The following is a 25853-nucleotide window of genomic DNA, read 5'->3' as shown; positions in this document are numbered from 1 at the left end:
CGATTGCCCCACACTTCCGTTACGTAAGATTAAATTACAAGGTGCAATCTTTGGAAAAAGTGTAGATGTACGCCAACAAACCAATTTAGAATTCTTTTGTCAAAGCCACAGCTTCTCTATGAACTTTCTCATTGTTCCATTATTGTCGACGGAAATTATATTGGGAGTAGACTTTTTGAATGAATACAAAGCAATCTTAAACTTTCACGATGCTGAAATAGGTTTAGAGAAAGAAGGTAAGTCAATAGCTTTGAAATTTGAAGATTGGCTCTCAAACCATGACGAGGAAATTAATCGGCTTTACCTTCTGTTAGACAACAGTTCGGACTTTTCTACGGAACTAGACACTAACAATCACTCTGCAAGTACTGACAGGGATGATATCGACGGCGCATTTGACACTAATAAGTTAATTCAGAATAAAATCCAAACCATTGAGAATTGTAATGACACTGATAGGCAGGACCTTTTTGAGATTTTACAATAACATTCCACAGTTTTTACTCACAAAACAGGAACAATCAAGGGATTTCAATACCAATTTCGTGTTCGTGAGCATACTAAATTTTGTGTTAGACCATACGTAATTCCGGCGCATTATAGGGACCGTGTTAGAACAGAAATACAATCTATGCTTGACGAGGGCATTATTGAGCCTGCAGTAAGCTCATACAACAATCCATTACATGTTGTTGAGAAGAAAAATGGATCGATCAGGCTTGTCTTAGATTCGAGACAAATCAATACTATCATTATTCCTGAAACAGACAGGCCGCAGACGATGGAAGAACTTCTTCAAAATTTTAATGGTGTAAAAGTGTTGTCTTCCATTGATCTCAGATCCAGCTTTTATCAGATCGAACTTCATCCAGAATGTAGAAAATACACAGCTTTCCTTTGTTTCGGCGTTTGTTATCAGTTTCGGAAACTTCCCTTTGGTTTGAACATTTCTTCAGCAGCGTTCATTCGCGGGCTAAATTCCATATTACCTGAGTTCTTAAAACGTCACATCACCTTATATGTGGACGATATTCTGATAGCAGAAGCCTCATGGGAACAACACAATCGCATCCTCAACAGCGTGTTGCATATTTTTGCAGAATCTGGAATTACAGTTAACTTGGAAAAGTCTGAATTCGGTAGGACAAAGGTGAAGTTTTTGGGACATATTATTTCTTCTGAAGGCATTCAGCCGGATCCTGAAAAGTTAGAAGCAATCAGAGCCATTCCAGTTCCATCCACAAAAAGACAAGTCCGCAGTTTTCTAGGTCTCGTAAATTTTTTTTTCTGAATATGCAAATTCTTGTTACACCAAAACTTTGTTCTCTCACTGGAAAAAATACTATTTGGAACTGGGACGAACAAGCACAGTTGGAATTCAATTCTTTGAAAGAATCGCTACTTAACGCGCCAATACTAGCACATCCAGATCTGTCACAAGATTTCTGCCTTAGCACGGATTCTTCTAAAGTCGGTCTTGGTGCCCATTTATTTCAAGAAGCCATAGAAAATGACACTACCGTTCAGAAAACCATTGCTTTTGCTAGCCGAGTGCTAACAAAATCTGAAAAAAATTATTCCGTTACTGAATTAGAAGCTTTAGCTATCGTTTGGGCATTTAACAAATTCCGTTTCTTTCTTTCTGGTAAGCACGTAAAAGTATACAGTGATCATCGTGCATTACAATTTCTTATGTCTTCAAAATTAAATCATGACAGGTTAAAACGTTGGGCATTGTTTCTGCAAGAATTCCGCTTCACAATAGTCTACATTCCCGGCAAGGAGAACATTGTTGCGGACGCACTGTCACGCGCACCGGCCGGGCTTGAGAAAAGTAACAAAGAAGGCAACCTCGAGAAAAATTTCAGTATTCTTTACATTCAGAAAGTCGCCTTTGAAAACTTCATCACCACATCTTTAAAAGACATTGCTCATGAACAAGATAAAGATCCGATTTGGAGAGACATCAAAAGTAAATGGCATGAAAAGACACACACTCAGATTCGGCATTATTACCTGGTTAGAAACAACATACTCTTCAAACGCTGCACTGTTGATGACAAGCTATGGGTACTTTGCATTCCAGACGATTTTGTTAATAAGCTCATTTGGTACATTCATTTCAGCTACGCACATTTTGGCCCACGAAAATGTTATCATATTCTTCGAACGACTTGTTATTTTAACAATATGGAAAAGCGAATTCGAAGAGTCTTGTCTATTTGTAAACTTTGTCAAAAGGCGAAACCATCTACTATCTCACATCGTGCTCCGCTGTTTCCTATCATTCCTTCTAAATTAAAAGAATTTGCTGCTGTTGATCTCTTGGGACCCCTTGTCAGAACATCCAATGGATTTTCGTACGTTCTAGTCGCTGTTGAACTTACTTCAAAATTTGTTTCTTTCACTCCGTTACGTAAAGCCACTGGACGATCTGTATCCAACGCCTTTGTTAAAAATTTCTTACGTGAAGTTGGCCACGTTGCTAAAGTCATTTCAGATAACGGACCGCAATTCAGATCTGCTGTTTGGTCACGCATGCTTCGCAACCATAAAATCAAACCTGTTTTTATTTCATTGTACTCACCACATTGTAACCCGTCTGAACGGATTATGAAAGAAATCAATAAGCTTTGCAGACTTTATTGTCACAGAAAGCATCAGCATTGGGACAGATATTTACACTTATTTCAAAATGTGCTGAATGAAATGCCTCATGATTCCACTGCTTTACCACCCACTCTTGTACTAAAGAATGAAGAACCACCGAACAGAATCAGAGAGCTTGTACCTTTCCCAAATACACGTAAACTTCGACACAAAGACATAATTGATTTGGCTCTTAAAAATATAAAATCTGCAGCAGACAAAAGGAGAAAACTACACGGTAAAGCAAATGCAAAGAAATTGTATATTGGTCAGAAGGTTCTAATTAAAGCTCATTCATTGTCACATAAGAAGAAACACTTGAGTCACAAATTCTTTCTAGTTTACAATGGACCTTACAGAATCCGACGTATACCACATGATAATTGCGTTGAAGTTGAAACTCTGCGTACTAGGAAGAGTAAAGGTTTACACCACATTTCACATGTAAAACCGTTTATTGAAAGACTTAGTCTTTGACATAAAATTTTTCGCTTCACATTACTAATATGCTTTGTCAGATTTAGAATCTGTTAACATGTAACAATGTTTGAAGTGAAATATCCAGTCAAGAACCAAGAGAACTTATTTAAACAGAAATGACGAATGCATTGTTATAGTGAACAGACGTCACAGTGTTATTGTGTGTGTACATTCTTGCTTGTTTGTTGCACGATTACGTAACGACTATGAGGCTCACATACTTAGAACATTTACCAGTACTGCTAATGAGATTTTAATGCAACATTTTGGTTTATTTGAAAATACATTCTGAATTTAAAGTGCTTTCTGAGAGATACCAGATGACACAGAGGTTAGTTTATGTGACAGCTACACGATTTTTATCACGACGCTACTAATGAGTGACAATTTACAATGTTGCTTTTGCGGTGTATCTGTTTTATATCTGCACAGTTTTCTGAATTCTTCTGGAAAGAAAAACATGTTTTAGTAGTAACTTTTGTGGTATAGCAACAATGAGACAGCCTTTTTCGTGGCACAACATTACGTTACTGTACAGTACTTTCTTCATCACGCCAATAAGCATTATAACTACGATATCTATACGCACAGCATTTCACTTTTGTTTATCATGAGGTAAGTACATTGGCTTCTGCAGAACTTAGCTTTCGGAGGAAAATAACTACGACACTTCCACAGAGATTATCTTACAACAAGATGCACATTTAGCGCTACAGGACACGTATTTGAGTGATCAATTTTATACTTAAAACACTTATTTTTAAAGATTTTTTTTAATTACAAAGAAAGTTTTCAGTGATACATTTCATTTCATTGCTGTAATCTGTAACACCTGGGAGTATAATTACATTTATCCTCAGGGGGGGTACACGCTTACTTTGTGTACCATGTGTGTGGCAACCACAAGGAACCCTAGCTAATATGGTATTTGCTTATACACCTTTACACATCGGTACCATATTTCTCTAACACACAATTTACACAGCTATCTGATCATTTAACTGAAAGATAAACATGTTTTTTACTACGTCAGTGACAGATGTTTACGCAATTACAGAGTTGGATAACTTCACACTTATGAAATTGTATTTTGTCTGTACTGTGTGAACTCTTCATATTTTTTTGGAACCATTGTGATACTATGAGAGCTTTGAATGATGTATTTGGTATGAGATCATGATTTTTAAAGTACGTTTGAGGTAGATGACACTATTGAAATGAGCAGAGAATTTTTTTAGGTTTTGAAATTATTGGAGGAAGCTACGACGATTTTGAGATTTGACTGAGGTGTTGTGATGTTATTTTTACGACGACGATGTGTATTATGCTGCTGAGGTATGTTTATGATTAATAGGCTGAGGCTATATGAGTTATTTGATTATGCTTCATATTTATAATGACGAAATATTGACGAGTGTCGATGGATACGTATATGTGTAATAAGGTAAGGAGTAATGAATAGTGGGTAGGGACTGTTGACTTGTGAAACAGGATGTTGGAAACCAAGAAACGTACTTTAAGAGTTATGAAATGTGTGACTGTATCACAATGCTGACGAATATTTTTTTTGGACACTTATATTTATAGGATTTTGTTTCTACAGATTTGCAACGCTAATTCTTGACCTGTGAAATATTTTTATATGAGACTGCCACGGTAGCAGAAACTGCTGTCGTAAATATTTCTGTACGAAAGTTAAGTGACCACCTGCATGTAATGCGTCGCGGGCACCCAGCTGTGTCAGACGCCTGGAGAAAAAGCCATTATTGCGAGCCCTTTTCAGCGGCACAGGTAGAAAAAAAAAGAAAGGGAAGGCCATTGTCCACGCTACTGACATCTCCTTGTTGAAAGCATACTGTGGAGCTCGTAATTTATGATATTTACTGAAATGCCTAATGAAACGATGAGAAACATTTCACAGCTATTGTCTTGCTAGTTAAGAAAAATGCCATATGGCTTGCTTTATGTATTTATTTACACATTTTGTTTAATATCAAGTTTCTAGCTGCACTGCAGCATTGGTTAAAATAAAATTTAATATATGTACTAATATAAATATTTTATGCCTACAGATCCAGTAAATAATTTTATGATCTATCCAAAACAAATGAGGGAGCACAAAAAGACATTTCCCTTCACAGGAATTGCATAAATAATTTTTTTACGATTTGGTAACTTATCTACTAGCGTAAGTTTTTGTGATGCATCACTCTAATGTTAAGATGTGACATAGGTATTAGACATGGCCATTTTAGTGTAATATTTTTTCTGCTTGCGCTATGTCATGTTTAGGTATAAGTTGCTGCTGTTTGCCAGGCATAGTGTTATTGAATTTGACTTTTGCTCATTTATGCTGCTAGCTTTGCCAATTTGCATTTTTTGCATTGCTGCTTGTGTTAATTGTTTTGTGCTGCTGCATTGCCTCGTCCCTTAGTTTAGCATCTGAGCTCAGTAGATTTAAGTTAGCTTAAGAGGGGGTAGCCTCTAAGAGAATGAGTTGCGATGAATTGGAAGAAATGCATTGAGAAAACAGGTTTAGGTAGGATTTTCTTGGAAATAAATGTTGAGGTAAGAAATGTGTGAACATATAAATACAGAAAGCATGCTTAGATAGAATTTTTTTGGTGGAAACAAAGGATGAAATAAGAGGAAATATATATGAAGTTTTGGGATGGACTGCAGTACCAAATGTTACACTGAAAACGAACCCTGTCCTTTCCTTTTGTGTTATCCCAGTACGTGTTTGGGTACCCTTGTGTATTTGTTTTCTTCCTGTCTCTGTGTAGTTTCATAGAATTTTTTTCTTCTTTTAATATTAAGCTACATTCACTATGATGAGGAATACTGTTATCCTCAAATATAATTGGCATTCATAATATGTTATTTACCTTATAAATATGCTTACACATTATTTATTCTGTTTAATGCTCATGTGTGAAGTTGATGTTTCAAAAGTTATTGTGATCTTTTATATATGTACTCATGTCATAATTCCACTGATGTATATGTTTATTTCTATTCTTTTGTAAAGCCTGTGTTACTACAAATGTTATCTGTATTGTTATGTTCTTTAATGATGTATTTTGTACCTTTGTAATTGTATTTTCCTGTTGTAAATTTATAATTGTACAGACACCAGTTCTTCCAATTAAGTTACATTTCACTGCACACGTTTCTGTTGGTCATAGTATATGGACAATATGTGAGAAGTAGGGACTGTTCGTGTTTGCACGTGTGTTAATGATTCAGCAAGGGACTGGATAACAGCATTGCTGGTTCTAAGGACAATTCCAAAAACTTTGTGAGTGCACAAGTGGTGGTTTATGGACTTGCTATATTCTCCGCAAGACTCTTCGATGGTGAATGTGCACCTGCACAATCGCAACAGATGGCTGCTGGACATTTCTACAAGGACTACAGTGGGTCTGCATCTTTGATGACCCACCAATACCATTATTTCTACAAGGACTGCAGTGGGTCTGCACCTCTGGTGGCCCACCAATACCGTAATCTCTACCAGGACTACAGTGGGTCTGCTCTGTGATGACCTACCTACCAATACTCTTCAAAATTTCGACTGACTCTGCTGTGGGTTTGCTCTGTTGTGGCCCATTACCTGTATGCATATCAAGAGTCAGCACTGTCTTTCCATTGGAAGGACAACACTACTTCTTCAAGACTGCATGGAAATCCACTACTTCCTTGTGCATTTTCTTTTACTGCTCAGACTTTGAGAAAAAACACTGCTATTCTACTGTTATGTACGATTAGGACTGTCTTTATGGACTGTGAGAAAATTTTAGCTTTTGACCAACATTGTATCAATAAGTGTGTGCATTTGACATGTTTGTTATTGTAATTATGAAAAATTTTATCAAATCATTATTGGCCACTGCCCAAAAAATGTTTTGTAAAATTGTTTGTGGGGTGCATGGGGGCTATGTAAGTAGGCTGTTTATGTTTTCTCTATGTAAGTAGGCTGTTTATGTTTTCTTATTGTCAACGTTACGTAGCGCTCAATATGAAAATCACTGGCTGTGCTGTGTGCAGTCTGTGGCTAGTTTGCATTGTTGTCTGCAATTGCAGTGTTGGGCAGCGGCAGCTGGATGTGAACAGCGCGTAGCGTTGCGCAGTTGGAGGTGAGCCGCCAGCAGTGGTGGATGTGGGGAGAGAGATGGCGGAGTTTTGTAATTTGTCATGAACTGATATTTATATATGATGATATCAAGGTAAATACATTGTTTGATCTCTATTAATATCTTTCATTTGCTAACTATCCCTATCAGTAGTTAGTGCCTTCCATAGTTTGAATCTTTTATTTAGCTGGCAGTAGTGGCGCTCGCTGTATTGCAGTAGCTTGAGCAGCGAAGATTTTTGTGAGGTAAGTGATTTGTGAAAGGTATAGTTTAATGTTAGTCAGGGCCATTCTTTAGTAGGGAATTTTGAAAGTCAGATTGCGTTGCGCTAAAAACATTGTGTGTCAGTTTAAGCACAGTCATGGAGAATTGTTCAAAGGGGACGTTTCAAGTTTTAATCTGCCAGGAAGTTTCATATCAGCGCACACTCCGCTGCAGAGTGAAAATTTCATTCTGGAAACATCCCCCAGGCTGTGGCTAGGCCATGTCTCCGCAGTATCCTTTCTTTCAGGAGTGCTAGTTCTGCAAGGTTCGCAGAAGAGCTTCTGTAAAGTATGGAAGGTAGGAGATAACGTTTGTTTCTGTATAACTGTTGTAAGTAAGATGTCGACAATTAACAGAGCGTACAGCGTTCAGTGTGTTTTCGATCGCGCTGCATTGCGACCGACGGCGTTTGAAATTCACGAGTGGATTTTTGAGGATTTGAAATTGCCTGAAGATATAGTCGACACGTTCCAGTTGGACTTTGTACAGTACTCGTTATTTATCAAATTTATTTCGAGTGACACTTATGAGAAATTCGTTGATGATGATGCTGGTGTGAGACCATTTCGTCATAATGATGGCAGTATTAGTAATGTCCAAATCGTGCCTTCGGGATACGGAGCGAGAACCGTCAGGGTATTTAATGTGCCACCTGAGTGCCCTAATGACCTGATTTCACGTTCTCTGTCACTGTACGGCACTGTTTTGTCAGTTACCAATGAAAAATGGTCGAGTGCATATCGCTACCAAGTTAACAGCGGGGTGCGAAGTGTACATGTAGACTTAAAAAAGCATATACCTTCGTATGTTGCCATTGGCGGCTGTCGTGCATAGGTAACTGACATTGGACAACCCCCTACCTGTTCGATCTGCCATTCAACAGAACATCTGCGGATGAACTGTACACGTCGACGTCCATTTCAACTTCCACGGGAACGTTCTGCAGACCGTGGTGAAAAGCTTGTTCCGCTATTGAGTGAGGTAGTCGCGGGGACTGTACCACCACCTCGGCAGCCGGAACGTGTTAGCGAGGCGGAGATGCCAGTTCAGGTGGAATGCAGTGCCAAAGACATTCGCGGTAGGACGGACGTCGATCCGGCACCGTCATCCTCACCGGGGCCGTTACCGCTGGATAACAACGATGCGGCAGCCACCTCTGAAACTACGCCGTGTGAGATACAGGAGCGGGTGCAGATCAGTTTGCCTGAACCACCCCTATCGGTAGAGACTGCAGCAGAAACGAAGAAAGGCCGTCGAAGGAGAAGCAAAGGGACTAGTAGCAGAGAGGAAAAGTCGGATGATTTGAGGCCCGTACACGTGTCAGAAAGTGGCAGTGAGACTGAACCTCAATCTTCTTGCTCAGTGCACTGCGAGGACACCGCGAGGCAAGAACACATTCGTGAAAAAACCAAACACCTGAAGGCACTACTGAGCGCTGAGAGGGAACAGAGCACCGTAACGGCTAAGAGGAAGAGGGAGCAGAGTAGCGAGCAGCTGCAGCAGCGCGCCCGCAGGAACTCGCTGACGTGCAGTCGCAGCCCCGCGTGGTGGCCAGGCGGATGCGACCACGCTGACAGACTCAGCCGGCGGTGACGGGCAGGGCGGCGCGCGCACCGCGAAGAACCCCGACAGCAGTGAGCCGTGGTGGCAGCAGAACGAGGAGATGCAGCAGTAGCTGCTCTCGCGCATGACCATCGCTCTGCGACATTTCCACTCTCTGACCCGTTATTGGTTTTGACATTTCGTTTCGTACTCCAGACATTCCCAACGAGTTTGATTCAAAGCCGTCGAGAAGGACGATCCAACACAGAGCTCATTGTCCTCTGAACCACCATGTGCGATAGCCAAACCTACAACGTTACCACACTTAACGTCAATAGAATTCAAAGTGCGGAGAAACTCCGTTCGCTAACTGATTTCTTGTATGGTACCAGCGTTGACATTGCCCTCCTACAGGAGGTAGTCACAGTCTTAGAAGTGCCCGGTTACGTTCTCATTGATAACATCAATCTCCAGCATGCTGTAGGCACTGCCATACTTCTGCGCGACGGTATACCATTTACGGATGTGCAGCGGCTGCCTAGTGGTCGTGGCATTTCTCTTCGAGTGAATGGTGTGCAGATTGTTAACGTGTACGCCCCCTCAGGTAGCACTCATAAGAGAGATCGCTCAACATTTTATAAAAACGAGGTTCCCATTCTTCTTAGCGCTTATCGTGCACATCTCATCCTCCGTGGTGACTTCAATTGTGTGCTTAACGACAGAGACCAAACTCCTAACACGAACAGATGTATCGAACTTGAACATTTAATTCATGGCATGCGTCTTCACGATACATGGCAACAACTGCACGGTGAACGGGTAGCGTACACCTTCGTAACCAGTCATTCTGCCAGTCGGCTGGATAGAATCTATGTGTCCGAGGCCCTCCAGCGGCACGCTGTGAACTGTGACATAGCTCCTGTCAACATCTCCGACCATTGTGCGTATCAGTGTTACCTTAACCTACACCGCCAGCAAATATACCGCGGGAAAGGCTACTGGAAATTGAATGTCAGCCTTCTGCAGGACGCCCAACTTGAAGAGGAGGTGAACATAACGTGGCAACAGCTCCAGCGGCAACGACGTCGTTACGATAGCGTTCTCCAGTGGTGGATTCAGTGTGCTAAGCCTAAATTACGCCTCACCCTCATGAGTTACGCCCGACAAAAAAGCTTTTGGCAGAAACAGACTATTGAGTTTTATTATCGCTGTTTGAGAGAACTGTACAGTCGCACTAACAATCTTTCTCGCGATATCGACGTAAAGATCAAACGATATAAAGCGAAAATCACGGCGATACAACGACAACGAATGCAAGGCATCATCGTGCGAGCCCACCCCAAGGACGTTGCCGCCGAAGAACGGGCCTCTCTGTACCACATCCTGAGATCGACGAAACGGTGTAAAGCCATGTTGATTGAAGCCGTCGTTGATGACGCTGAGAATGCCATCACGAAGCAACGTGACATCATCTCGCACGTCTACGACTATTACAGTCAACTTTACAAGAAGCAAGCCGTTGATGAACACTCGTGCGACGATTTTCTTAGGACCTTGAGCTGTCGCTTGTCACAACAGGATAATGCAAATCTGGAATCTCTTTTCACAGAGGACGAAATCCGACTGGCGGTCCACAGTGCAAAGAAAAGGAAGTCACCAGGACCCGACGGTCTCAGCGCTGAGTTTTACCAGCGTTACTGGAACCTCCTCGGTCCGACACTCCTCGAGATAGCGAATGAACTCTGGCACCTGGAAGTTATACCCAAGGCATTTACGGAAGGTATCATCCTGCCCTTACCGAAAAAAGGGAACAGCAGGAAGGTCGGAAACATGCGACCCATCACACTCGTGAATGCCGATTTCAAAATCATCACCAGATCGATTAAGCTAAGGATGCAAACCGTTATGTACAAGGTTTTGGGCAGTTACCAGTACAGTGCAGTGCAAGGCCGAAGTGCAATCTCAGCTGCCTGCGATTTGAGGGACATCATCTGTTCATATGCTGAAACCAAAGGACAGAACGCTCTGATCTTTCTAGATTTTGAGAAGGCTTATGACCGTGTACGTCATGACTTCCTCTTTAAAAGAGTGAAGAAACTAGGATTTGGACTTCATCTCATAGAATTAATTCGCAAACTTACTACAAACGCCTCTTCACGGATTCTAATTAATGGCCATTTTACAAAAGAAGTTTCCATTGAGCAATCCATCCGCCAAGGATGTCCTCTGTCTATGATTTTGTACGCCATTGCAGTGGAGCCGCTACTGAACAACTTGGCGCATAGCGGGATCGGACTTAGCGTCGAGTCTGTCACTATCCCATGCATTGCGTATGCTGACGATGTATGCGTAACTGTGTCATCATCGCAACAACTTCTGTCAGCGGAAACTCTTTTACAAACATTCACGTTTCTTTCAGGAGCAATACTCAATAGAACTAAAACCACAGCTTTGCAGATCGGTGGCGGTATGGGGGACATATCCCATGTTACCTGGTGCAAGGTCGAGGATTATCACACAAACCTCGGTGTTATCTTTGAAGCCAAACCAGACAAATTCCTGACGAAGAACTGGTCACACATGCTTAATAAATTACGTGCTGCTTTGATACTTCACTCCGACCGTGACTTGAACATACTACAGAAAGTTAAGACCATCGAGATCGCCATTACGAGCAAGATGAATTATTTGGCGCAAATTCTTCCAATCTCCGACCATATAGCCAAGAGTATACAACAAGAGTTATGTTGGTTTCTTTTTAGGGGGCACATTTTCAAAGTTCAATTCTATACCTTAACCTTACCTTCGTTCAAAGGTGGCCTTAACCTCATTAAAGTACACAAAAAATGTGTCACCCTGCTCCTAAATCGCATCAGGAAGGAGTTCCGTACCCGGAGGACCAGTATCATCACAAACCTCATTCAGCGGTGGAAGCCTCCTAGCCTTGACCCACCCGTTAATATCACCGGCATTCCACTTTCTTACCGACATGTGCGACTGTACTACTTGGAAATGAGCTACATCCGACACAACATCGTCGATAACGGAAGCCTGACGAACAGGAAGCTTTATGGCCTTCTCATGACAACAAACCACAGGAATCGTCTCGAAGAAAAACATCCACATACACATTGGAGTATAGTATGGCGGAATGTGCACAGCGACGTGTTACCGTCACGCGTCATAGCCGACTGGTATCTAACAGTCAACGATAAATTAGCAACGAACGAAAAGCTACATAAAATTGGCCTTCATCCAACGCCCAACTGTGACGCATGCGGAAGGGTCGATACGCTCCTCCATAGGTTCACGTGCGGACATGCAGAAGAAATTACCACATTTCTTCGTCAACGATTGTCGGTGATAGACCGTACGACGCCCTGCGGTGTAGATCTTTTAGAGATCATTCAGCCACAAAAACTGAGATATCCACGAGCAAAACACAACGCTGCAACGTGGATCATGGGCCACACAGCATCGTTTATTATGCAGAATAGGCATGCTACTTTCCTCGACTATTATTCTTACATAGAAATTGAACACTTTAAAATGAGACAACATTGTGACTACAGGAGGATATTTGGAAATATGCTGAACATCATAATTAACGGTTAAATGCTTCAAATACAATATTTCGGATAGCAGAGGTTGCCAGTGACCTGTATGTATGAATCCCATTTGCTTCCTGGGACTTTAGTACTTGTCGGAAATTTACGATGCTATTCAGATGCTCACGAATGCAGAAGGCATTTTTTCTTTCCCTTTTTCGTTTTCACATTTCCCTTCTCTCGCAGAGCAGCGGAGCAACTTTCCTTCAATTATGAAGTGATAGTCTTTTGTGCACCATAAAAATTTCTGTTTACTACTTGGCTAAAAAAAAAAAAAAAAAAAAAAAAAAAAGATGGTAGAGCACTTGCCCGCGAAAGGCAAAGGTCCCGAGTTCGAGTCTCGGTCGGGCACACAGTTTTAATCTGCCAGGAACCAGGAAGTTTCATATCAGCGCACACGTCGCTGCAGAGTGAAAATCTCATTCCGGAAACATTCCCCAGGCTGTGGCTAGGCCATGTCTCCGCAGTATCCTTTCTTTCAGGAGTGCTAGTTCTGCAAGGTTCGCAGGAGAGCTTCTGTAAAGTTTGGAAGGTAGGAGAAGAGATACTGGCAGAAGTAAAGCTGTGAGGACCGGGCGTGAGTCATCTTTCGGTAGCTCAGATGGTGGAGCACTTGCCCGCGAAAGGCAAAGGTCCCGAGTTCGAGTCTCGGTCGGGCACACAGTTTTAATCTGCCAGGAAGTTTCATATCAGCGCACACTCCGCTGCAGAGTGAAAATCTCATTCTATGTTACGGATATTGGCCTGTAATTTTGTGGGTACGTTCTTTTATCCTTCTTATATAAAGGAGTCCCCCGCGCTTTTTTGCAGTCGCTTGAGACTTCACGCTTGGCGAGAGATTCATGAAAAATGAAAGCTAAATGAGGTACCAGTCCCGTAGCGCAAACTTCGTAAAATCGAGCTATGATTTCATCAGAACCTAGTGACTCATGTGTTTTCAACTCTTTCAGCTGTTTCTCTACGCCGGGGATGATTATTACTACGTTCTCCATACGGAAGTCTGCGCGATGGTCAAACGCCAGTATGTTTGTACATTCTCCTGTGCGAACAATTTCCTAAATGCGAAATTTAAAACTTCGGCTTTTCTTGTGCTGTCTTTGACTGACATACGAGACTGTACAAAGAGTGATTGGATAGATGACTTAGACCCGCTTCGTGATTTTACGTAGGGCCAGATTTTTTTCCAGTTCTCGGCAAGATCTTTTGCTAATGTGTGACGGTCTTAGTTGTATGCTTTGCAATTCGATCTTTTTTAAGGCCCTCGCATTTCTACAAACTTTTGTCTGTCGTCATTTACGCGTTCTCTTTTGAACCGGGAGTGCAACAGCCTTTGCTTCCTCAGTATTTTACGAATTTCTTTGTTAAGGCACCGCGAGTCTTTCCCGCCCTTTATCATCTTAAAATGGCTCTGAGCACTATGGGTCTTAACATCTATGGTCAGCAGTCCCCTAGAACTTAGAACTACTTAAATCTAACTAACCTAAGGACATCACACAACACCCAGTCATCACGAGGCAGAGAAAATCCCTGACCCCGCCGGGAATCGAACCCGAGAACCCGGGCGCGGGAAGGGAGAACGCTACCGCACGACCACGAGCTGCGGACTTAATCGTCTTACTCGGCATATATATCTCCAGAGCACAATTTACAGTCCGTATAAACTGTGCCCGTAAACCGTCTGCGTCCATCATACCGGAACCAAATGCTATCAATTCATTGTCAAAGTGGGATGTTAACAGCTGATTATCTAACCTTCTTGAATGATTTATTAACTTTGTTAACGATAGTCGCTATTATGACGCCATGGTCACTAATCCCTGTCTCTGTACTGACACCGTCGATAAGGTCCGGCCTGTCTTTAGCCACAAGGTCCAAAATATTACCATCGCCTGTGGGCTGTCTATCTGCTCAAAACAGTTTTCGGAAAACGTGTTCTGAAGTACTTTGCGAGAGTGTCTGTCAGTATCCTCTGCAATGAATCCATAGACGTCCCAGTCTATATGCGGGAGGTTAAAGTCGCGTCTAACTAATATTGCATGATCTGGTTATTTCCACGTTAGTGACCGTAGACTTTCTTTGAATGACTCCAGAATTGTCACAGCCGAACCGGGTGGGCAGCGATTTTACGTAGACCTGTTATACGCGACCAGATAACATCACTGTCACACTCAGTAGACACAAAACTTTTTCATCTACAATGAACTCTTCCCCTCTAATGGCGTCTAATCTATCTTTTTCATATACGTTCCATGAATCGCGAAATATCTCAGAGCTTTCTACTTCGAGTTTAAGCCAGTTTTCGTTCCCGAGAATAATTTGAGCGCTAGAAAGTTCCAGTTGGGCAGTAAATTCGGGAACTTTGCTATAAATACTTCGACAATTTACTGATAAGATTTTGATTGGCGAAGTGTCATTACTCTGATTTCGTTTGCTGCGTGTGGTCTGGCGAGTGTTCACCAGAGTACTTAGCCTAAAAAAATCCATGTGCTCTCCACAACTACTCTGCTACCGGAGTAACGGCTTCCTTTGGGTAGAGCACCCCATACTTATCAGTGGGGGTCCTACAATTCCCCCCCCCCCCCCCCCCCCGATAATACAGGTCCAGAGATCTGCCGCCAACACCGTCAAAGAATTGACGAAGCCTTAATCACCTTCATCAGTTCCTAGTCATGTACCCTATACTCCAGATATCCGAAGGATGCCTCAAACTCCATATTAACAAGTTTTCTTCCTCGTTTAAAAAAATGCTCCACTAGATGAACCCCTATAAAGCCTAGGCAATAATTTTTCGTCGAGCCAGTTGTAATTTCCCCGTCCATGTCTGTTACTTAATCATTAACGACCATCCTCTCCAGTTAATGAACATTGTAAAACACCCAAGACCTTTGTTCTACCAGCAGATAATTTGGAATCCACACCTACTAATCGTCCAATAGAAACCCCGCAACAGATTAAGGTTACTAATATTCTCAACCAGTCAAGCATGAACATTGGGCTCATACAATGTCCTCAACGCCTATAAAATCTTGATCTGATGTCTCCTCTCCTACCCCAATGTTGCCTGTATTGTATTACTCACTCCAACTCCTGGAACGTCATGCACACCACGTTGGTTTGCGCATCAATCCAACTCATCAAGACGTTCATCCCTTCTCGTCCACACTGAAAATCTGCATAGATATGCTGGAGCATCCCAAAACTCGATTCCTAGAAACATTATGTTACCCCTCTGGTTTTCAGTCGTACTATGTTGCCGCTCCTATACCAACAAATATAACCAAACCTACGCCCATGCAGACTCCGTATTTTTCTCCAGAGAAACCTCAAAGGTATCCCTCACCCGGCCAATGAAATCCTACCTCATATTTATCCATACCATCAGCTCTAATTTTCCGCTCCTTTTACTACCCCTCATCAGGGTCTCTTTCTTCCTCTCCATCTTTCCCTATTCCTTTCCTCTTCATACCATACTCTGGCTTAAACCTCAGCACCCATACTTTTCTGTCTGCTACCAATCAACCTTCTAGACACCTCGCCTCCAGATTAGTGACCATTTGATATCTTTGTTTATACCGTCACCCTGCCTTGCAGATCCTTTAAGTTTCCTTCTCCTGACACTACTTCTAACCTGTTCTAACTACATATCTTCCTATACCAGGGAATGTTTAGTGCTTCCATTTCTGGCCTTACACATCAATATTTCATCATTTTTATTGCACTGTATTGATTCAATATATTTTGAAACCACTAGGCTGAAGAGCGGAATGTTCGTACCGCTGACAGCCCACCCTACATCCATATGGGGCGATGGGTCATGAAACGACACTGAAAATAAAATTCTTGAGATGAACCCTCGTACATCCAATGCATTTATCCTCAAACGAGGTACAATGCTGCGCTATTATATCTACGTCCCAACTTTCATACACCTTGTAACATGGCTGGTACTAACCGCATCACGATTCTGTATAGATTCAATTGCATGTATTTCTTAAATTAAAGTCGACCATGCAGATTGTTTGGGTGCTGGCTGAAAGGATCTCTCGTAAAGTAACGGTTTCTGGAAATACCAGTGGTTGCAGAGGTGTTGGATAGAAAAGTTTTGCTGAAGAACTGGGTGGCGCCCTAGAGTGGTTGCTACGGCCTGCTCACGTATTTTGAAGTTGAGTTTTCCGGGATCAATCACTGACGCGCGGCTGCAGTGGTGCCTTAGAAAACCAAGTGCCCACTTGAGATGGTTCAAATGGCTCTGAGTACTAGGGGACTTAACTTCTGAGGTCATCAGTCCCCTAGAACTTAGAACTACTTAAACCTAACTAACTTAAGGACATCACACACATCCATGCCCGAGGCAGTATTCGAACCTGCGACCGCAGCGGTCGCAAGGTTCCAGACTGTAGCGCCTAGAAACGCTCGGCCACCCCGGCCGGCGCTTGAGATGTAACGAGTATCTATTCAACACGGATGCCAGCAAGAAATCTACCTTTCCGTTCCCATGAAACGTGAAAAATTTCGCATCATATCAATGATACTTCTGTTCATCCAATCCTTGGAATTGCCTTCTCTTCTATACACTGCGTATGCTTCGTCGGCCAGTAGTAAAAGACCATTAAAACTCAGCCCGCATCTCGTGGTCGTGCGGTAGCGTTCTCGCTTCCCACGCCCGGGTTCCCGGGTTCGATTCCCGGCGGGGTCAGGGATTTTCTCTGCCTCGTGATGGCTGGGTGTTGTGTGCTGTCCTTAGGTTAGTTAGGTTTAAGTAGTTCTAAGTTCTAGGGGACTTATGACCACAGCAGTTGAGTCCCATAGTGCTCAGAGCCATTTGAACCATTAAAACTCAGTAACAACTTCAGAAATTGTTTACGCGTATTTGTAAGCCATATCAGTGAAAGTTTTCATCGTTACCCTCTATTTTCATGTTTCGAGACAATTTCGTTCGGTCACATTGGCTACAAGCACTGCCGTCGTCTCTCCGAAGAAAGTTCAGGTGAGAACCGAGAACATGGTCTTCTTATCATTAGCTTCCTGGCGTTCTGATGATTTGCTTCCTGGCCTTCATTCCGTGTTGACTGTACAGTTTGAAGACGTAAGTGTAGCTTTTTGCTACAGCATGAGGTGTCAGTTACATGTCTTAGAGTCCATACTCTGAGCAGATCGCATTTATTTAGTTGTCTGTGCATCTTGAATTAAGAGATCACTGGACTATTTCTCTCGTTATTTTCAAAATGTGAGTAGCATAGATGAAGAACTCTGATTCTTCCTTTCTGTCTTCCTAAGGATGTCAATTAGAGGTTCACATAATTAATTTCACAATTTCGTACTAGTTTTCTATGTTTTTGTTTTTCAAGAGGCACATTGCAATAAAGTTCCATGTTGGTTTTTGTTTCCACGGCATTTTCCGAATTTTATATTAAAGCAAGGTTGGTCTTTTCCACACTTAATCCATTTACTCGGCCCACACTTCTTCAGAGTGCGATTAGAACCTGTTTAAACTTTGTCCATAATTCCTCTACGTCCGTCCATCATATGGAACTAAATGATGTCAATTCATTATTTAAATAGGATGCTAACAACTCCTTATTTGTTCTTTCCAGAATAAAAACTCTTTTAGCTATGGCGAATTTACACACTGCAGCACAATTAAAGGATCACTATTTTGAAATCCCGTAATGGTCTCCCTTTGCGACGTAGAAGTTTGAAATTGGACTCAAAGGTGCCTGAAATCTTCCTCTGTAATGGTGCATAGTAGGACGGAAAACAGGAGGGATGATAATCGTAAAAACTCTTTACTACTTCGGATCGCATTTAAATCTAGTCGAATGGTTTTTAACGACCCGTAGTGGTTCCACCCTGTACACCATAGTAAAAACTGTAGTCGTGGTTCACTCCAAAGAGTGTGATCGAATTCAGTGGGATTGCAGGTCTACGATGTCTTTAGAAAAGGGTTGAGTCGTCGAGGGAGTGTCAGCAGTCTCAAAGGTTGCCTACAACGTTATCTTTTTCCTCATCACACTGCGAACTGTCGTTTTCGGCTGCAAAATGTATGGGAATGAATGTCCCAAATGAAGGGGTGGTTTCATTGACGCTTTTTATGCCATCTTCTGAAGCTTTTCTGTGTCTATTATGTACGGCGGTGTGTCTGAAATGTTTTCTTCGGCCAACCCAGAAGAAAACCGCGTGATGTGAACTCTGTGCTTCGCAGTTCTGACCTCCATCGCACAGGCGTCAAGTGAAGGGGTGAAATGTGAGTAACAAGGGGTGTGGCGACCTTCCTATCGTGTGAAACGTCCCCGGTGGCACTGAGCAAAATTGTGGTGAAATTTGGTGCCAATGTAATATCATTAACCACCTCACATCTCACATGAACTTCTACATCTACTACATCTACATCTACATCCATACTCCGCAAGCCACCTGACGGTGTGTGGCGGAGGGTACCTTGAGTACCCTCTATCGGTTCTCCCTTCTATTCCAGTCTCGTATTGCTCGTGGAAAGAAAGATTGTCGGTACGCCTCCGTGTGGGCTCTAATGTCTCTGTTTTTATCCTCATGGTCTCTTCGCGAGATATACGTAGCAGGGGGCAATATACTGCTTGACTCCTCGGTGAAGGTATGTTCTCGAAACTTCAACAAAAGCCCGTACCGAGCTACTGAGCGTCTCTACTGCAGAGTCTTCCACTGGAGTTTATCTATCATCTCCGTAACTCTTTCGCGATTACTAAATGATCCTGTAACGAAGCGCGCTGCTCTCCGTTGGATCTTCTCTATCTCTTCTATCAAACCTATCTGGTACGGATCCCACACCGGTGAGCTGTATTCAAGCAGTGGGTGAACAAGTGTACTGTAACCTACTTCCATTGTTTTCGGATTGCATTTCCTTAGGATTCTTCCAATGAATCTCAGTCTGGCATCTGCTTTACCGACGATTAATTTTATATGGTCATTCCATTTTAAGTCACTCCTAATGCCTACTCCCAGATAATTTTTGGAATTAACTGCTTCCAGTTGCTGACCTGCTATATTGTTGCTATATGATGAAGGATCTTTCTTTCTATCTATTCACAGCACATTACACTTGTCTACATTGAGATTCAGTTGCCATTCCCTGCACCATGCGTCAATTCGTTGCAGATCCTCCTGCATTTCAGTACAATTTTCTATTGTTACAACCTCTCGATATACTACAGCATCATCCGAAAAATCCTCAGTGAACTTCCGCTGTTATCCACAAGGTCATTTATGTGTATTGTGAATAGCAACGGTCCTACGACACTCCCCTGTGGCACACCTGAAATTACTCTTAGTTCAGAAGACTTCTCTCCATTGAGCCAGCCGTGGTGGCCGAGCTGTTCTAAGTGCTACAGTTTGGAACAGCGCGACCGCTACGGTCGCAGGTTCGAATCCTGCCTCGGGCATGGATGTGTGTGACGTCCTTAGTTAGTTAGGTTTAAGTAGTTCTAAGTTCTAGGGGACTGATGACCTTAGAAGTTAAGTCCCATAGAGCTCAGAGCCATTTTTCTCTCCATTGAGAATGATATGCTGCGTTCTGTTATCTTGGAACTCTTCAATCCAATCACACAATTGATCTGATAGTCCATATGCTCTTACTCTGTTCATTAAACGACTGTGGGGAACTGTATCAAACGCCTTGCGGAAGTCAAGAAACACGGCATCTACCTGGGAACCCGTGTCTATGGCCCTCTTAGTCTGGTGGACGAATAGCGCGAGCTGGGTTTCACACGATCGTCTTTTTCGAAACCCATGCTGATTCCTACATAGTAGATTTCTAGTCTACAGAAAAGTCATTATATTCGAACGTAATACGTGTTCCAAAATTCTACAACTGGTCGACGTTAGAGATATAGGTGTATAGTTCTGCAGATCTGTTCGACGTCCCTTCTTGAAAACGGGGATGACCTGTGCCCTTTTCCAATCCTTTGGAACGCTACGCTCTTCTAGAGACCTACGGCACACCGCTGCAAGAAGGGGGCAAGTTCTTTCGCGTCCTCTGTGTAAAATCGAACTGGTATCTCATCAGGTCCAGCGGCCTTTCCTCTTCTGAGCGATTTTAATTGTTTTTCTATTCCTCTGTCATCTATTTCGATATCTACTATTTTGTCATCTGTGCGACAATCTAGAGAAGGAACTACAGTGCAGTCTTCCTCTGTGAAACAGCTTTGTAAAAAGGCAGTTAGTATTTCGGCCTTTAGTCTGTCGTCGTCTGTTTCAGTACCATTTTGGTCACAGAGTGTCTGGACATTTTGATTTGATCCACCTACCGCTTTGACATAAGACCTTTGGCTATTTTCCCGTGTGTCGACAATCTGCTGTGTGAAGCATGGCCGAACCCAAGGATTACGTCGCGGGGTGCCATAGTTTTGCGCCATTACGAAGGAAGGTTGTTAGGCCGTTTGAGTCACATTTCAAACTTCTTCGTCGCAATGGGAAACAAATGTGACATTTCGAAAATGTGACCCTTTAATTGTGTTGCATAGTTTATTAACTTTAGTAGCCATCGTCGCTATGACATCATCATCACTGATCCTTATCTCTACTCTGACACTATCGATATGATGGTACCTGTATGTAGCTACAAGGTCAAAATATCTCCATTTCATCTGAGTTGTCGAACTACCTGCTCAAGATAGTTCTTGAAAAATGGTTTTAGAATTTGTAACATGACTGATACAAATCGTTTCATTGCTCTTTATCATTCCAGTTACATTTATTTGTTGGATTTAAGAGTGCAGTGCAGATTGTTGGGCCGTGGCTGAGAAGTACTCACGCAAGGAAACGGATTCCGGGAGTTAATCCCTGACGCACTGCCACAACGGTTCAAATGCCCATTCGTGATATAGTAAGCTTTTCAGCATGGATATCAACAGGAATCCTTCCTTTTCATTCCCATGGAACGTGAAAAATTTAGCACCTTCTCAACAGTATTTTCTGTTCAGCCAATCGTGCGTGTTGCTTATCGTTCTACACAATGTGTGTGCCTCGTCAACCACTATCATACTTGGTACGACCTCGTAAATTGTATATGCACGTTTTCCAAGGAAACTTTAGCAGCGTTTCCCTTTATTTTCAGGCTTCGAGTCACTTTCTCATTCGCTCACTGGCTAAAAGCTTGGTACCCCCACTCCAAAGAGAGTTGGAGCTGACAGGTAACTTTGAATTCCTGTCCTTCGTTTCCTGAGGGTCGTCCCGTGTCGACTATGAATCGCATCCTGGCTGTCGTCCCATGATGACTGTGAAGTTTGAAGATGTAAATATCGCTTTTTGTTATAGCATGAGGTGTTAGTTACATATCGCAGAGTCTGTATTCTGAACAGCTCGCATGTTTGTGTGTCTTAAAAGTGGAATTCATGGGATTACTTCTCTCGTTATCTGAAAATGTGTGTAGCACAGATGAGGAACTCTGATTGTGTTCTTTTTTCAGTCTTCCTACCGATGTCAATTAAAGTAGTACATGAATAATTTCAGTACTTCATGTTAGTGTTCTGTGTTTTTGTTTTTCACTTTGCAATAACGTTCCATGTTAGTTTTAATTTTTAATGAATGTTTAATATTGGCATGTCGGCGTCAATTTATGAACCACACTTCCTACAACTTCTCCCACTATTACGCAGCCTCGATATATTGACATCTTACTCTATTACTTTCAGTAAATGGAAAAAAAGGTCTTATTAACATGTTGTAACTAAGTTCTGCAAAACTTGTACTTGCACATAGTGAATTTTGTCTAGATATAAGTGTATGCTTCCATCCTTTTTAATCCGATGCATGTTAACATATACGTGATAGGTAAATCTGCTTTCCCAGTTATTTGTATATAAATTAAAAACCTTTGGACTAGCACAGATAATTTGTTGGATCTTAAGCCATTTGTTAATTTCCTTGTTATACCAAACCTCAACTCTCAAAGCAGGTACGACAATAACTTACTTTTATTCGAGCTTTATGTGGGACTGAGTTCTTAATTCATCTTACAGTTACTTTGTTTCTCTCATTTACATAAATACAAGATATGGCTTACTGAAATTTTCTTTCTTTATTTCCTTGTAAAAATCACCTTACTTATAACATGTCTTCCCAGTATCACCTCTCAGCAGGAAGACTGTAAGGTTTCTTTTTCTCTTATAATTGTAGAATCTTCAACGCCAAATCCCAGGTATGAACAAATGTGGCAAAAAAAAAAGAGATTAGCATCAATTTTCTTAGAAGGGGTGAGGAGGTGATGTAATAATTCTGGTATAGATCACTTCACAATCCTGTATAAGTTCCATTACATTTATTTCTTGTATTAAAGTGGGCTGTGGACACTGTTTGATGGTGGCTGAAAGTTCTTACACAAGGAAGTGGATTCCGGAAGTTAATCCCTGTAACAAGGCTGCAGCCTTCCGTTCCCATAAAATGGGAGAAATTTAGCACTTTCTGAACAGTACATATGTTTAGTCAATCCACAATATGCCTAATCAACTAATAGTTAAAGATCGTTCAAACTCGGTATCAACTTAGTAAATTGTTTATGCATATTTGTACATCATGTCAGGGAAACGTTTGCTACGTTCCCCCCTATTGTCATACTTAGAGACACTTTCTCGATCGTCATATTGGCTACAAAGTTGCTGCTGTCCCTCCAGAGAGACTCTGGACTGAGAACAAAGAACTTTGAATTCTTGTCATTCCTTTACCGAGAGTCATCCCGTGCCGACTATGGTTCGCTTTCTGGCTGTCATTCTGTGCAGACTGTGCAGTTTCAAGCTGTAAGCGTGCTACAGAATGAGGTGTTAGTTTCATATTTCAGAGTTTGCATCGCATTTATCTGGCTGTTTGTGTGTGTTGGATGTGGAGTTCATGGGGTTATTTCTCATGGTTGTTTGAAAATGTGAGTTGCACGCATGAGGAAGTTTGATTTGTTCTTTTTCCAGTGTTCTTAACAATGACAATCAACGTCCTACATCATTAGCTTCACTTTTTCGTATTACTTTGCTATCTTTTTGTTTTCGAAGAATAATATTAGAGTAAGGTCTCGTGTGATTTTTAGAAAATCTGAATAAAAGTTAAGTAACTTGTGAAATCGACTTCCATTTCTGAAAAATAATTGCTACAGCTATTGCCATGACTAGGCGACCCTTTTTTGACAGATATAATAAAGAATACATTAAGGTGTTGTTTCATTGTGATGGTGATCTATCGTGCGCAGTGGAAAAATAATTAATGGAATGTTGCATGAAATGCAACGTATTTTATTGTAGTAACGAGTGCATAGCGCTCACAGGTTTTTATTTCGGAGCTGAAACATTTACTAATGCAGACTAGTGTCAAGCTACTTCACAAGACTGTCTCTACCACCTGCAACGAATCCATGGACGTCATACTCTATACTAGGTAGGTTAAAGTAGCCTCCAACTAGTAGTGCATGATCGGAGCTTCCACGCTGCTAGGCATAAACATTCTTTGAATGGCTCTACAACTGTTACATCAGAACTGGTGGCCGATAAAAACGACCCATGATTTATCTGAGTTCACCTAGACTTGTTACTGGAGTCCAAACAGCTTCACAGTCAGACTCAACTGCGACCTAGACAGACACAATATTTTTGTCGATTGCAATGAACACAACCCTTCCTAGGTCGTCTAACCTGTCTTTTCGAGATAGGTTCCAGCCCTCGTTAAATGTTTCGGAGCTTTCTACTTCAGATTGCATCCAGCCCTGGGTTCAGAGTATAATTTGAGCGCGACAGCTTTTCTGGAGGACAGAGAATTCGGTAAATTTGTTACGAATGCTTTGGAAATTTACCGTTACAATTTAAGCCGTCCTAGTGACTTTACTCTGTACACGATCTGATGAAGAACTCTGCTATACTAGTATCTGTTTCCTCTGTGAAGTGCATTCTTGAAAGGGGGTCCTATAATGCTCCACGCCATAATGCAGGTCCAGAAATCTGCAGCCAAGACCATCACAGAAGTGACAGAGCCTTTGGTTGAGACCCTCCACTTGACTCCAGACCGTAGGACGCCAATCTGTTGTGGATACTATACTACAAGTTACGAACTCTGTTTGCACCCCACAAGCGAAGCTAGCAGCCTTCACCACTTCCGCCAGCTGACCATTCGCGTTGTTAGTACCGACATGAGCCACAGCTTGAAGATGCTGTGACGATACCTAACGGTTGCTGCTAGTATAGTTACTCTTCTACACAGCAATTCTACGAGCATATCAGTTTCGTCTTGCCTGTGATTACTCGTACTTTAGGTACTACGGCTATGCACGAATCTGTTTAAAAGGAATAGATCTATGTAGTATGAGGGTCGAGCTGCGCACATCTGCGTTCTTGCCCTGCAGCTAATTCGCTGCAAATCATAGCCTGTAGCTGTGATCATGCAGGCAAATAGTCTATGCATTGGCTAGAATTGCGAGTTAATAAAATACACAGACATAATAAATAAAAGTTAATTGAATAAGCTAACAAAAATGGTTCTATTCTACGTCTGTAACTACGTAGACGACAAAGAATGGTGTTGAAAAAAAATTTTTTTCAAGAAAGGACATTTCAGAGAAACGTGAAGTTGTCCTGTGATATTCAATTAAAATACAGACGGATATTACCCATATCAAACACAGTTAAGTTGAGAGAATTACGAGAATGGTAGAAATATCAAAAATGGTTCAAATGGCTCTGAGCACTATGGGACTTAACTTCTGCGGTCATCAGAACTACTTAAACCTAACTAACCTAAGGACATCACACACATCCATACCCGAGGCAGGATTCGAACCTGCGACCATAGCGGTCGCACGGTTCCAGACTGTAGCGCCTAGAACCGCTTGGCCAACCAGGCCGGCGCAGAAATATCGCCAGACAATTTGTCATCAAGATACATTCAGACGATGTCCATTTCGTAATCACAACACACGAACTATTCACCAGCTGAAAACAGTTCAGTGATCAACATGATGATTTACAAATTAACACACGTGATACAAGGAACAGTAGCTTATACTCTGTCTATCCCCACTACCATAATACAAGCAAAAGAAACTTAGAGTCCTACTCGAACACATTCAGACCTTTCGAAATATAAAGTCCCTTCAAAAGGTTTGCAACGGCTGTTCACTGGCCATAATCAGTTACCTATATGACTGAATCACGTACGTTACCATAGGCAG

The sequence above is a fragment of the Schistocerca serialis genome, chromosome 3 (assembly GCF_023864345.2).
Source record: "Schistocerca serialis cubense isolate TAMUIC-IGC-003099 chromosome 3, iqSchSeri2.2, whole genome shotgun sequence".
Classification (NCBI taxonomy): domain Eukaryota; kingdom Metazoa; phylum Arthropoda; class Insecta; order Orthoptera; family Acrididae; genus Schistocerca; species Schistocerca serialis.
This window is presented reverse-complemented; position numbering follows the sequence as displayed.